This window comes from Pan paniscus, chromosome 12 (assembly GCF_029289425.2).
Source record: "Pan paniscus chromosome 12, NHGRI_mPanPan1-v2.0_pri, whole genome shotgun sequence".
Lineage (NCBI taxonomy): Eukaryota > Metazoa > Chordata > Mammalia > Primates > Hominidae > Pan > Pan paniscus.
Window position 1 is genome coordinate 120,120,802 of NC_073261.2, and position 16,169 is coordinate 120,136,970.

Sequence of the window (16,169 nt, forward strand, 5' to 3'; positions counted from 1 at the left end):
GAAGGAAAATTTAACATTTTTAAATTTTAAAAGACAAAAGCTTCATTAAGGAAATCTTTTTGATAAATATAGGTTCTAGATATAAATATTTGTACACTGATTTATCTTATATTAGAAACTATGCTAAGAATGGTATACTTTTTTCTTTTTTGATTGTTTGCTCTTCTTCAGTACTGGATGCCTGACTCTCCACTGCTTAGTTCCACATGGCTTAAAAACATTTTTTATTCTGTATGCCGAGAGACATTTTCCTTTCTTCTTGCCTCCCGTTGTCACTTCCTTTTTAAAATCACCAAATGTCTCCAAACCACAGCCCACACATAGATTGCTCACTAACGCAGGGTGAATTCCTTGCAGCTCGCTTTCCCCCGTCATCATCAGGGTTACCTCCTCGCATGACTCTGGGGACAGCACTGCATTTTGCGTAGTTTTTTGGGAGATAGGCAGCATGTGGGTAGCGTCTGCTTTCTCCTAGACACTGATGAGGGATGAATCGGCTTGTTAAATAGCTTTTCATAGTTCTCATTGTCTCTGGGTCATGTTCCTCTCCTTCTTCCTTTAAGCAATTTTCCTTGGTTTTGGTTGATGATTACCTCATTTCAATCATGTCCCCATTCTCACCAGAGATCAAGTCTTTCCAAACACATCCAGTGGTTCTTCTTTTATTTACTCAGCTTTTTGTTTGTTTTTCTTTTACAGGGACTATAAGATTTACTATTGGCAAACTCCAACACCATCCTCAGTAATTTGGGATGACTGTCAATACCATCGTTCTGATTTCTGAAAATTTTCACTGAATGTGACATTTTTCCTCTCAAACTAACCCCTCCACAGACACACCCACACACACATGCGCACGCACACACACCACACACACACACATGCATGCATGCACACACAGACACACACGCACATACACACCACACACACACACGGCACATACACACACGCATACACACACATGCACACACACGCACACATACACACATGCCCACACACAGAGACACACATGCACACACACCACACACGTGCGCACACACCACACACACGCATGCACACACACAGTGCACACACACGTGTGCACACAGACACACATGCACACACATGCGTGCATGCACACTCTTCAGTCACAGCTCCCAGACAGTGGTGGCATCATCCTCTCAGTAGCTCTAACTTTAATTTTTGAAGTAACTTTCTTCCTTTACGTCTTCCACATTTATAGCCACTTAAAGTCTTTGTAATGTATCACATGCCAGCCTTTTCCAGTAAAGGACCTTGTTTTCAGTCTGATTTATCTATCTCTAATCTCTCATTCTTTCAATACATTTTTTGTAAATGTTTTATTTTACAAACCAAAAATAAATCTCATATTTTGTTTAACAAATACTAAGACTGCTTCATGAGAAGGTTTACCAAAAAAAAAAAAAAAAAAATTCCATCTCTGAAAGCCAAATTCATAACAATGCCCAAGTACCACAAACAGAATTAAAATTGTATACAAACTACATATTAATTATTTGTTCTGTTGTGGATATGTTTTTGCATTTGGATGTGGACTGTGATTCTTAGCTATGAAGAAAGGACAAAGATTACAATTAGGACAATTCCATTTTTTTTGTCTCAACACTTGTATCAGTTTGCCAGAGCTGCAGTAGCAAAATACCAGAGAGTAAGGGGCTTCAACAAAAGAAGCTTATTTCTCACAGTTCTGGAGGCTGGGGGCCTAGGATTAAGGTGCTGATGACGGAGAAGTTTTCTTCTGGGGCTTCTTCTCTTGATTGTGGACAGTCACCATGCCTCTCTGTGCTCACATGACCTCTTTCTTTTTTTTTTTTTTTTCTTTTTTGAGATGGAGTCTCACTCCATTACCCAGGCTGGAGTGCAGTGGCGAGGTTGCAGCTGACTGCAACCTCCACCTGCCGGGTTCAAGAAATTATCCTCCCTCAGTCTCCCCAGTAACTGGGATTACAGATGCACACCACCACACCTGGCTAATCTTTGTAATTTTTAGTAGAGATGGGTTTCCAGCATGTTGGCCAGGCTGGTCTAGAACTCCTGACCCCTGGTGATCCGCCTGCCTCAGCCTCCCAAAGTGCTGGGATTACTGGCGTGGACCACCACGCCTGGCAGTCATGACCTCTTCTTTGTTTGTGTGCAACATGAGAGACTAAGAACAAGTTCTTGGATGTCTCTTCTTATAAGGACACCAATCCTATTGGTTTAGGGCCCCACACTTATATAACCTCATTTAACCTTAATCACTTCCTTAGTGGCCTTGTCTCCAAACACAGCCACACTGGGCGTTAGAGCTTCAACATATACATTTTGCTGGGGGACACAAACATTGAGTTCCTAACAACCCTAGTAGCAGAATGTTGGGTAGGTGCTGTAAAAAGTACCTTGGGAGATGGAAGCAAAAAGATCAGCTTATTTCACGGTCACCATGCTTCTCATGAAAAGGAGATGAAAATATCCCTTGGAGGCAGGAAGGGGCATCTGCTGGTGGTGGTAACCCCCATGCACATAGATGGATGTGTGTGTGTGAACCAGGGAGCGACCACCAGACACCGAATCTCCCAGCACCTTGATCTCAGACACCACCATCTCTAGAATTGTGAGAAATAAATTTGTGTTGTTTATAAAGCACCAAGTCTACGGTATTCTGTCATAGCAGCCAGAATGGACGAAGACAGGTAGACATCTACCTCTATAAGACAGAACTGAGAATCCAAAAATAAATCCACATATTGATTTTTGACAAAAATGCCAAGGCAATTCATTAGGGAAAGAACAGTGTGTTCAACAAATGGTGCCTGGACAACTGGATATAAAATCCAAAAAGATAAACTTAGACCTTCACATAAGTCAGAAAAATTAATTCAAAATTGATTATATGCTTACTTCTAAAAGCTAAAACAATAGAACTTTTGGGAAAAGATAGGAGAAAATCTTCAAGACATTGGGTTAAGGAAAAATCTCTTAGATTCTATACTGAAATCATAGTCTGTAAAAGAAAAAAATGATAAATTAGACTTCTTCAATGTTCGAAAATTTTGTACTGCAAAAGATAATATTAAAATAAAAATACAAACAGCAGACTGAGAAAATATGCAAAACACATATCTAATAAAAATTTTGTATTCAAATTTTCAAAAGAAATGTATAACTCAATAAAAAATACCCCAATAAGAAAGTGGGCAAAATGTATGAACTAACATTTCACCGAAAGTATATATGAATAAGTACATGAAAATGGCTATCATTAGTCATCAGGAAAATGTAAACTAAAATGACAATAAGGGACTATTTTATATCTGCTGCAATAAAAAATAAGATAGAAAATAACAAGCATTACTAAGGATGTGGAGAAATGGGAACTCTCATACATTGGTGGTAGGAGTATAAGATGGTGCTGACACGGCCGGGCGCGGTGGCTCACGCCTGTAATCCCAGCACTTTGGGAGGCCGAGGCGGGCGGATCATGAGGTCAGGAGATCAAGACCATCCTGGCTAACACAGTGAAACCCCGTCTCTACTAAAAAAATACAAAAAATTAGCCAGGCGTTGTGGTGGGCGCCTGTAGTCCCAGCTACTCATGAGGCTGAGGCAGGAGAATGGCGTGAACCTGGGAGGTGGAGGTTGCAGTGAGCCGAGATCCCGCCACTGCACTCTAGCCTGGGCGACAGAGCGAGACTCTGTCTCAAAAATAAAAAAAAAATAATAAAAAAATAGATGGTGCAGACACTTTGGAAAATAGTTTGGCGGTTTCCCAAAAACTTAAATATAGGACTTCCATATGACCCAGCTATTCTGCTCCTAGGAATCTGCCCAAGAGAAATAAAAACAGGTGTACACGGAGACTCGCACATGAACGTTCTTAGAGGCATCATTTCTAAGAGCCTGAAACTGGACACAACGTAGCTGTGCATCAGCTGGAGAGTGGATTGAGAAAATGTGATATAGCCGTATGCTGGAATACTATTCAGCCATAAAAAAGCAAACTACTGACACATGCTACATCCTGTGTGAAACTCAAACTCATAATGCTAAGTAAGCAAAACCACACACACACAAATACATATTGTATAAATCCATTTATATTAAATGTTCACAAAGAGCGAATGTGTAGAGAAAGTAGATTAGTGGTTAGCTGATGCTTGAAGTAGGATTAGAAGTAAACTCGAAATGGGTTTGAGGGATCTTCTTGGAAGCGTGAAAATGTTAAAAAAGCAATTTACGGTGAGGGTTGCTTTCCATGAATTTTGCTAATTTTACTCAGTAAAATAAGTAAAAAGTAATCATTTAAATACACTTGAAATTGGTGTATCTTTTTATACCATATATGCCTCAATAAAGGTGTTAAAAAAAAGTGACAATTGGGAGGCTGAGGCAGGAGAATGGCTTGATTCCAGGAGGTTGAAGCTGTAGTGAGCTATGCTGTACCACTGCACTCCAGCCTCAGTGACAGACTAAGACCCTATCTCTAAAAAATACAAAAGAAACAAAAATAAAAATAGTGAAAAGGCACTGCCTATCACATTCAGACATTGGACCCTGTGTTGTCTTTAGCTGCTACCAGAGAAAATCTTGTCCTTTCTTCCCAGGTACCCCCATATAATGATCAAACAAATGACAACACCACATTCTGTATCCCTCATTACCTGTGTGCCCCAAATAAGCCAATAAGCTCATTCTCAAACTTTATGAAAAGGTGGAAGCGAAAAGAAAAAAATGAAAAAAGCATGAGATTGGAAACAAGCATGTCCCATTACTAACGGGTGACCACTCTGACCTTGCTCCTGTTCTTCCACCTACCGCAAACGTTTCCTACAGGGTTGCAATCTATCAGGAAAGAGTAAGAATTTATGGTCGTTTGAAGAACTATGTTTCCTAATAGATTGCAACCCCACAGGCAAGGGCCACCTCACATTCTGGGTTGAATCTTCCATGGTGCTTTTTCTTCTACAGGATATTTAGTAAAAGATATGACTATGTGCAGAAGAAGGAAAGGGAATTCCAGAAGTGCCAAGGTGAGGAAAAAAACTAAAACAAGGAGAAAAGTTCAAGTTTAGGTATCAAACTCAAGGATTCTTATGTGACAGAAAGGCATCCACGTGAGAAGTAAGACATGGAATTGGATGTGGACCAAAGGGGAATGACTCCAGGGTTCCACACCTGGACTTTGGAGATAGTGTTATTTGCTGGAGCGGAGAGTTAGGGAAAGTAAAAAGCTTCTCAAAGACAATGTTCCACCTTTTAATTTTAATTCAGGAAATCCAAGCTCTAAGTCCTAGAGTAAGAAAGAATAAGGCAGTAGATAAGATAATAAGTTGGAAATCAAGCCCGAAGATGTAGACTAGATAATTCTCATAGAAGTTAGAAGATTAAATGTCCCAATTTCAGATAGGTTCGTGATATAGTAATGACTTTGATGTTTCCTTGGAGAACCCACTCTTGAATTTCTAACATCTTTCTGGATCTCTTTCATTTATTTCCTCCAAACCATGCCTGATATATGCATGCTCCTATTAGTCAATTGCTTTATACTGTATCTGATTACAATTATCAGAACCTATAGGATTTTCTAATGATAATCTGGCAGACACAAATTATAGTTGGCTTTCATATTTCACCTCTCGTAGAAATCCTATGGCATTATTTAAAGCTCTGCTCTAGCTCTGAGCGCAACCTGTTTGATATAATGGTCTGTCTTGCCTGATACACTGCAAGCTTCCAGAATGGAAGTGCTAGAGACTAAACTTTTGTGTACTACCCCAAAAAATGCATCTGTGGAAATGTGGTGGTATTTGGAAGTGGATGCTTTGTGGAGCACTCAGGTTTAGATGAGGTGTTGGGGTTGGGGCCCCCATGATGGGATAAATCCCTTTATAAAAAGAAGAGACAGGCGATCTCTCTGTTTGCACGCATGTACTACAGAAAATCCATTTGAGGCCATAACCAGGAAGAGGGGGTCTCACCAGCGCTCCACCAAACTGGAGTCCTGATCTCAGACTTCCAGCCTCCAGAACCAGGAGAAATCAATGTTTGTTGCTTAAGCCACACAACCTATGGTAATTTGTTACAGCAGCCTGAACTGACTAAGAAAAGAAAGATGGTGTCAGATTCAACTTTCTATCTCCACAGTGCCTACATCGTTCCTGGTCAACAGAACTTTCCCATGTCAGAAAGAGAACTTGCTGTGTATGTAGGAACATAGTGGGTTCATTTATGGCTTCAAATGTTTTCTGGACTTATTGTTATTTTTGTTTGGCTACTGGGTAGGTTGTAAGAGGTAAAATACCATTTTTTCAATGACATTTTCAAATTTCTTATAAGATAATTATGACCAGGATTGGGAAATAAATAATCTGTGAGTTTTATCTCAAAAAAGACATGACTTACATAATAAAATAAATGAACTGATGGCGTTGGATGTTGAGTTGGGGGTGAGGGGTGTGAAATGCTCAAGTAGGTGTATGCAGCTCACAATCAGAGACACAAGCTCAACTTGGAGACGGATCTGGGAGTCAGCAGAGAACTGGAATTTGAAGCCATGTAAAGAGCAGATTGTTGATTGGAGTGTGTGTCATAGGACCCTATGAAGAGGATCAAAGCTGGAAGCCTCTGAGACTGCCCACACTGAAGCAACTGGCAATGGAAGAGGAGGAGAGAAAAGATGAGATGATATGGGTGGTGAGGTACGAGAAGACCCAGGAGGAATTCCTCTGAAGGCGATCAAGGGAGAGAAAACAATTCCAAGCAAGAGGTACGGATGGTCAGTGTCAAATACTGCACAAGTCATCTAGAATGCAGACTGAAAATTCACTTTTATGTTTGAGAAAAAGGAGTTCAGAAGGGATGACTTATTGTCTGTGTCTGGATAAAGAGGAAAGACACTGGAGGATGGATGAAGAGGCCTCACGGTGGGCATGGGTTTGCTGAAGATCGTACCACAGCAACAAAACCTCAGTGGAAGGATTTGGGGACTTTGCAGGCTAAGGACACAATATGAAGAAATGAAATGCAGCATAGTTGAGGAATTGAGGCTGCTGGTAAGGAGGCCCTAATGTGAAGAATATCTAGGAAGGAAGGGTCCAAGAGAGCTGAAGCCATTCCAATCAGATAAGTCTGCAGACACCATAACAGTCACCTCCACGGGAGGAGGGACAGCCATCGTCATGGGATGCGGGCCGGTGAGGCCTGAGGTTGTCCCGACATGTGACATCAGAAGTGCAGAAATTGGGCCGTGGACTTAAGAATCAGCTCCATTGTAAAGGGAAAAGATCAAGCCATCTAAAGCAAGAAAGGAGATACAGCCTGGAAATGATAGCTGAGCTGCAGGAAAACCTTCTCAGTATATAAGCAAAAGAGGAGTGGAGGCTGATAAGAGTTGGTTGTGAAAGGGAAGATTTTTAAATTTTTTTTTTGGTATTGTGGTTTTAATTTGAATTATCTCTACAGAAAAAAAAAAGTCCAACAGGGATCTGTTACCTAGACAGAAAGCCACCTGCAATCACTGAAGAATGGAAGATAAACTAGAACATGTGAGCAAATGGTGAAGGAAGATGTAGAAGCATAAGAATGCAATGTGAAAATGTGAGGGCATATACTGCAACCTTCTGTAATGGGCAGGTCCGATAACATACTAAGGAGCTTTAAGCTTTCTAGGAACTTTCTAGGCTTTGTACTTGCTATACAGACTTCTAACTGTGGAAAATGCACAACCAGAGGCTAGTATAGGATGCTGTGCCTGTCCTCACAGGGGCAGAGGAAGGGTGAGGGCATTTTGTGGGAAAGCTTGGTAGATGACTGGGTTTAAGAGACCACACAGGCAAAATGAGAATAGCCTATCATGTAGATGTTGGTTTGCTAACAGTAGTTCCTCAATGGGGAGGTAAGAGTGGAGGTGGGAAGTACAGTCTTGCATCCCATAAGGGCATTTTAGTTAAGGACAGACCATATATGTGTCAGTGGTCCCATGACATTGTAATGAAGCTGAAAAATGTCTTCCTATTGCCTGGTGACGTTGGAGCCCTCCTGACACTGTAGCACAATGCCTTACTCGCCTGTGTGTAGCGATGCTGGTGACAATAAATCTACTGTGCTGCCAGTCCTGTAAAAAGTCTAGCCCATACAATTATGTACAGTACATAATACTTAATAATAAAATTATTGATTATGTTACTGGTTTCTATATTTGCTGTACTCTACTTTTAATTATTATTTTAGATTATACTTCTTCTGCTTGTACAAAAAAATGGTTAATTGTAGAAGAGCCCCAGGCAGGTCCTTCAGGAGATATCCAGAGGAAAGCATTATTATCAGGGGGGTGACAGCCCGTGTGTCTTACTGCTGGTGAAGACCTTCCAGTGGGACACGATGTGGAGGTGGAAGACAGTGATGCTGATGATCCCGAACCTGGTTAGGTCTAGGGGAATATGTGTATTTGCGTCTTCACTTTTAACAACAAAAGTTTAAAAATAAATAAATAATAATTTTAAAAACATAAAAAAGCATATAGCTAAAGATACAAAGGAAAAATATTTTTGTACAGCTGTACAGTGTGTTTGTTTTCAGTTATGTTACTACAAAAAAGTCAAAAAGTTAAAATAATTGTAAAATTTTGTAAATTTAGGAAGTTACAGTGAGCTGATTATTTTTAAAAGTGTATAAATTTAAAAAGTTACAGTAAACTAAGATTAATTTGTTATTACAGAAATGAAAACGTATTTGCATAGTTAATCCAGCCTAAGCGACAAGCGTTTCTAAAGTCGGCAGTAGTGTACAGTGATGGCCCAGGACTTCACATGCATGCACGATTCACTCATCAAGAATAACTTCTAGCCCTGAAAGCTCCATTCATGTTAAGTGATGCATACAGGTGTACCATTTTTTAACTTGTATGCCATATTTTGACTGTACTTTGTGTGTGTTTAGATATGTTTAGATACACAAATACTGACCATCGTGTGACAATTGCTTACAGTATGCAGTTCAGTAACCTGCTGTACAGGTGAGTGGCCTCAGAGCAAATGGGCTATCCGTATAGCCATATGCACCGTAGGGTGTGCCATCTGGGTGTGAGGAAGTACTCTATGATGTTTACACAAGAATGTAGTCACTTAATAATTCATTTATCAGAATGTTTCTCATCTTTAAGTGAGGCGTGAAAATGCTTCTCTTTGTCTAGGTAGTTTCAGTGTCTGCTGTAGAGAAAATAAAATAATAAATATGGAAATTAGGTAAAATCTAAGGAGAGAGACCGTTCAAAGGACAAGGGCTGAGCTAAATTATAAAAGATTCAATGGCTCCAGCACCCCTGGGGGAAGCAGCTGCAATGGAGGAAAGCTGTTGGCCAGTGTTGACAGAAACAGAGACTCTGCAAGTCACTGAGGCTATTTCTGGTTTTCGCCCCCTTAACAGATTTGGCTGGAAAGTCAGGTGAGAGATGTCAGGTTTGGCCATCCAGCTGTCATTCACTTTAACATTCAGCAAAACAACTCAGACTTCTGTGTTATTTTTAAAACCTGGGGAACAAATGATTACTCCTTTATATCTGATGCCGAAGACAACTTGATTAATTAGAAAGAAAGAGTTTAAACTCAAATTAACTTCGAAATCCAGCATTCTTTTTCCCTTTCAAAATAATGCCAGATGCAACAATGTCGAGGAGACCAGAAACAATGGAATGGGAAACAAGTTGTGAGAAGGCTGTTTTGATATTTGAAAATATTGCTTCTTATCATGAGTATTCATATGACTTTCTTTCTTCAAACAGTTATGAATCCTGACCTCCATCTAAAAGTGTATCACAAAACATTCTAATTATTCTTCGATATTTTCAAAGAACTCAAAGAGGTCAGATCTCATTTGTGGCTCTGTGAAAATTGCCTTGTGTTTTACCTTGCTTTCGTTTGAGGATGTTAATGTGACAATTCCAACATTAACAGGAAAAGAAAGTCGTCTTGATTTTCTTGATATATATTTTGCTTACATTATCTCTCACCTCTTTGTTTTCTACTATTTCAATGTCTTCTTACCTCTAATGTATAAGAGTGCACAAAAATAATGGCTCAGCGAATTTAGTCTTGTGGATAAGCAGGATACATTTACCTGCATTCTAGAATGAAGCCCGGATAATCATCAAATCCCAGCCTGCCATTCAATCCTCAACCTACCCGTGAAATGGTGACTTCAGCCAGTCCTGAGTAGTTGTGTCATGTCAATCCTGCATCTCAAATACTAGCTGCTGGCTCTCGGCAGTTTGGGTTGGCTAATGTTGTCCCATTAGTATACAATTTCACATTGGACATACACTTGAGAGGATGCTTTCTCTATAGAATGAGTCATTCTAAAGATTTCCAATACTGTGTCTACAGGAATTCTGAATGGTAATTGTTACCATTGACTCCAGTCCCAGTTGGTGGAAATCGCCCCAGGAGGCTGTCGCTTCTCCACATGTTCAGGCTGTGCTGGCCTGGAGGCGTACAGGAAAGGCAGTCAGAGAAGGGGAAGAGAAGAAAAACACCTGGAGTAGAGGCATTAACATCCGGGGATGCTGAATTTACACAGAACCCTTTACCTGTATCTGAAGTCAGTGAAACCAAAGGGATACAATGCAAGACATTGGGGTGTGCTTCAGTTTCACTTAATTTTTCTGAAATGTAATGATTCCTTCGTATCTGCTTAAGGGGGTTCTCATTTTTATTTCTTTTGGAAGCATTTAATTATGTCTTTGATTTTCATCTCATTTCTTAGTTCTTTGGCTTTTACTTCAACAACTTTAATTTTTAGATTAAACCTCCAATTTCAATCTTCCATATCAATCATATGTATTCTTTTCATTGTATCTTTTTTGCTTCATATTTGAGAAAGTGTACCAAGTTTGTCCTCTACATCACTAATTCAATTTTCTGTAATTCTATTCTTAGAGTCTCCAGTGAAGATTTAAAATTCTCATATTTTTCTTTTATGTTTTCCTTAATAACATCACACTTTTTTTCCCATTACATCCCATCTATATATATTTTTTTGAAACGGTGTCTTGCTGTTTCACCCAGGCTGGAGTGCAATGGGGTTATCTCAGCTCACTGCAGCCTTTGCCTCCTGGGCTCAAGCGATTCTCCTGCCTCAGCCTCCCGAGCAGCTGGGATTACAGGCGCCCACCACCACACCCAGCTAAGTTTTGTATTTTTAGTAGAGATGTCATTTCACCACATTGGTCAGCCTGGTCTCGAACTCCTGACCTTGTGATATGCCCAGCTCGGCCTCACAAAGTGCTGGGACTACAGGCATGAGCCATTGCACCTGGCCCCTACTGACTTTTCTTTCCTTAAGGCTTGATTCTCAATTTCAAAAAGCTCTGTTTTTGCTTTACATCAAGAATGACAAACACAAACACACTCTTCCACAAAAGAGGTTGATTCATTTATCAAGTCATGTTTATGTGTGTGAATCTCCTCTGGGCCTTAAGGATAATGTTCTTTTTCTATTTTGTTTTCTGATTTTTTTCAACAAATAAGATCTTTGCAAATTGCATATTTTTTATAGAAACAAAATGTTTGCTGTAGCACTACACAAAATGGCCAGAGATCATCAGTAATAAAATCTAGTGCTACATTATAGAAATACTTCTGTACATTATGTAATTTTAATACAATTAAATAATACATGCATATCCAAAATACAATTATAAAGTCTCTATAAATATGAGACATATTTATGGCATATTGTTAAGTGAAAATAAAAGGACCAAAAGAGAAAGACCCACGTTCTTGGAAATTCAGAAGACAAAAAAGACTTCTGCTTGCCTGGGGAAGAGTGGGTGTATCAGTATTATTTCTTTATATTTTTCTATTACATAGTTCATATTATATTTTTAGTATTTTTAAAAATAAATTTCTGAATGTCAAATATAAAGGTGTTTCAATTGCATAATCACAATTTTAGATTATTGCTGTGGGAATGATGACTGTGGAGAGGGAGCTTCTAGCTTGGATTCTTCAGACTTGAATTTAGCAATTTTTAATCTACTCTGACTCCAGGGAATTCACACGTGATCATTTGCTGCTTCTCCTTCACAATACTCCTCCTTACTTGCCAAAAAGAAAAGTAAACTGAATCTCTGGTCCAACGATGACTTTGTCTCAGAGGTGTTCAACTAATTATACAGCTAACAAAATAATTGTGATTTTGAGTGTCTCTGGTTTAGAGGAGTAGTAGCAAGATTAAGTATATCCATTCGAATAAAACATAACTGAAACTCCCCACTGGGTAGCTGTTTCTACACTCGTGAAAAATACTGGAGTTGTTATCGTTCTCCAAGATTCCTACAGTTTTGCCATTCTGTGAATCTAATTATTCAATTTTTTATTACCTATAACTAAAAATGAATAATAGCATAAATATGAGAAGACACAACTGGATCAAAGTTTCAGAGGTTTGATAAAGTTCAGATAGGTAAATGGTTAAGAAAATACAGTGTATGCTTGAGATATAAATTACCATTTAAATGAAAGATTGTCTCAGTAAAGAAAATGTTACCTGTATTGTTTATATTTTACATAATCAAAACACTTTAAAAATAATTTCTAAATGTATATATGACAAAACGTGTAATTTCTTCTTTACATGATGTTTCTTCTTCCTAGTCTCATCATTGGAGACAAAAAGGAAAACAAATGTTTTATTAACTGAATTTATTAATTAATAAATTATTTTTCCATTGTAAATCACAACATAATAATGTTCACTTCTTTCCATAAATATTGCTTTCTTTCCTAAAAGACACATGCGTTTAAAATTTTATAAATGGGATGGTTGAGTAACCCAAAAATGTTAGCGTTTGCAAATTTGAATAGTTTTTTTGTTTTGAACTTGACCCATAATTGCCATCACTGTTGTTTCAAATGACTCTCTCTTTCTTTCATTTCACCATATTGGGTGAAAACAAAAGGGAATGTAGAATGTATAAATCATTCTGTGAAGAATTCCTATCTCTGTCTTACATTTCCTACATTGTTACTATCTTGGTTTAGTTATATTTGAAACAAAGTTGAAAGGAATAAGTTTTTCAATTAAAGATAAAATTGTGTCTCTTATAAACAGGGCTCCCTTCTTCATAGTTCCTTTTCATCACTGATTTAGGTTTGGAGAGGCAATGCATTTGTTTCTGTAAATAATTTCCAACCTGTGATACAACTGGAAGCAACTACAGTGTTCAACTACTGAGAGCGTAATAGGAAGTAGTGATCTGTTAACTTCTTACAGAAACCTACTCCACTGTCTTCCAAAGAACAAACCTCCAACTGCTAATGCAGGTGAGCTCTCCTGCAGAAATAAATATTATTTATTGGAAGGGCCAACTGATAGATTATTTCCTAAACCCTTGTATATTGGCAGGTAATTCTATGAGCAGAAGCACGATGATTTGAGTAACTTCGACAATTAAAGATACATAAAAATAGAATTCTGAAGCATGAAGACCTATTCTTCCCATTTCATATTTTAATAGAAATCTATCTCATGTTGTCAGACATTCAAAACAAACTAACAAAAACCTCAAGCTACTTCTGAATTCTTTGTTTTGTTATTTTTAAAAAAAACAGTAATTAGTATAAAATGCATTTGAGATTCATCCAGGCTGTTGAGTGTATGAGCAGCTCGTTTCTTTTTATCGTTGAATAGTATACCATGGTATGGGTGCTCCACAGTTTGTTGATCAATTCTTCAGTTGAGGTACATTTGGATCTTTCCAGTTTTGGCAATTATTAATATAATCACTATGCATGTACAGGTTTTTATGTAATAATAGGTTATCATTTCAGGCAGGCAAATACTGATGAGTAAGATTGCTAGGCCATATGATAAATACAATATATTGAACGTTATAAGAAACAGCCAAGTTCTACTCAAGAGGCTAAAAGATGTTGCTATTAGCAATCTATGTGAATTCCAATTACTCCACATTCTTGTCAGTACTTGGAACTGCCCATCATTTTAAAATTTTAATCATTCTATTATGCGTATAGTAGCATCTCACTTTGATTTCAATTTGCATTTCCCTAATGACTAATTGCATTGAACATCTTTACATGTGTTTATTTTTCATCCATGTATCTTATATTGTGAAGTCTGTTTAAAATTTTTATGCATTTATTAGTTTGTTTTCTCTTTTTTTAAAAAAAATTATTTTCATGGGTTTCTGGGGAACAGGTGGTATTTGTTTACATGAGCAAGTTATTTAGTGTTGATTTGTGAGATTTTGGTGCACTCATCACCTGAGCAGTATACACTGAAACCAGTTTGTAGTCTTTTAAACCTCACCCCCTTCCCACCCTTTCCCTTGGAGTCCCCAAAGACCATTGTATCGTTCTTATACCTTCGCATTCTCATAGCTTAGTTCCCACTTATGAATGAGAACATACAATGTTTGGTTTTCCATTCTTGAGTTACTTCACTGAGTCTCCAATCCCATCCAGGTTGCTGTGAATGCCCTTAATTCACTCCTATTAACGCCTGAGTTGTATTCCATTGTATATATACCACATTTTCTTTATCTACTTGTTGATCGATGGGCATTTGTGCTCCTTCCACATTTTTGCAACTGTGAATTGTGCTGCTATAAACATGCATGTGCAAGTATCTTTTTCGTATGATGTCTTCTTTTCCTCTGGGTAGATGCCCAGTAGTGGGATTGCTGGGTCAAACGGTAGTTCTACTTTTGGTTTTTTAAGGAATCTCCACACTGTTTTCCACGGTGGTTGTACTAGTTTACATTCCCACCAGGAGTGTAGAAATGTTCCCTATTCACCAAATCCATGCCAACATCTATTATTTTTTGATTTTTTGATAATGGCTATTCTTGCAGGAGTAATGTGGTATTACATGGTAGTTTTGATTTGTATCTTCCTGATAATTAGTGATATTGAGCATTTTTTATATGTTTGTTGGCCATTTGAATATCTCTTTTTGAGAATTGTCTATTCATGTCCTTAGCCCACTTTTTGATGGGATCGTTTGTTTTTTTTTCTTGCTAATTTGTTTGAGTTGCTTGTAGATTCTGGATATTAATCCTTTGTCAGATGTACAGATTGTGAATATTTTCTCCCACCCTGTGGATTGTCTGTTTATTCTGCTGTTTCTTTTGCCATGCAAAATCTCTTTAGTTTAAATATATAAGCCTCACCTATTTATCTTTGTTTTCATTGCATTTGCTTTTGGGTCCTTGGTCATGAAATCTTTGCCTAAGCCAATGTCTAGAAGGATTTTTCTGATGTTATCTTCTAGAATTTTTATGGTTTCAGGTCTTGGATTTAAGTCTTTGATCCATCTTGAGTTGAGTTTTGTATAAAGTGAGAGATGAGGATCCAGTTTCATTCTCCTACATGTGACTTGCTGGTTATGCCAGCACCATTTGTTGAATAGGATATCCTTTCCCCACTTTATGTTTTTGTTTGCTTTGTCGAAGATCAGTTGGCTGTAAGTGTTTAGGTTTATTTCTGGGTTCTCTATTCTGTTTCATTGGTCTATGTGCATATTTTTACACCAGTACCATGCTGTTTTGAGGACCATAGCCTTATAGCATAGTTTAAAATCAGGTAATGTGATGCCTCCAGATTTGTTTCATCTTGCTTTTGCTATGTGAGCTCTTTTTTGATTCCATATGAATTTTAGGATTGTTTTTTCTGGTTCTGTGAGGCATCATGGTGGTATTTTGATGAAAATTGCATTGAATGTATACATCGCTTTTGGCAGTATGTTCACTTTCTCATATCCATGAGCATGGATGTGTTTTCATTTGTTTGTGTTGTCTATGATTTCTTTCAGTAGTGTTTTGTAGTTTTCCTCACAAAGGTTTTTCACATCCTTGGTTAGGTATATTTCTAATTCTATATATATTTTGGCAGCTATTGTAAAAGGGGTTAAGTTCTTGATTTGATTCTCAGCTTGGTCACTGTTGGTGTATAGGAGAGCTACTGATTTGTGTTCATTAACTTTGTATCCAGAAGTTTTGCTGAATTATTTTATCAGTTCTAGGAGCTTTCTGGAGGAGTCTTTAGGATTTTCTAGGTATACAAACTTATCATCAGCAAACAGCAACAGTTTGACTTCCTCTTTACCAATTTGGATGCCCTTTATTTCTTTCTTTTGTCTGATTGCTCTGGCTA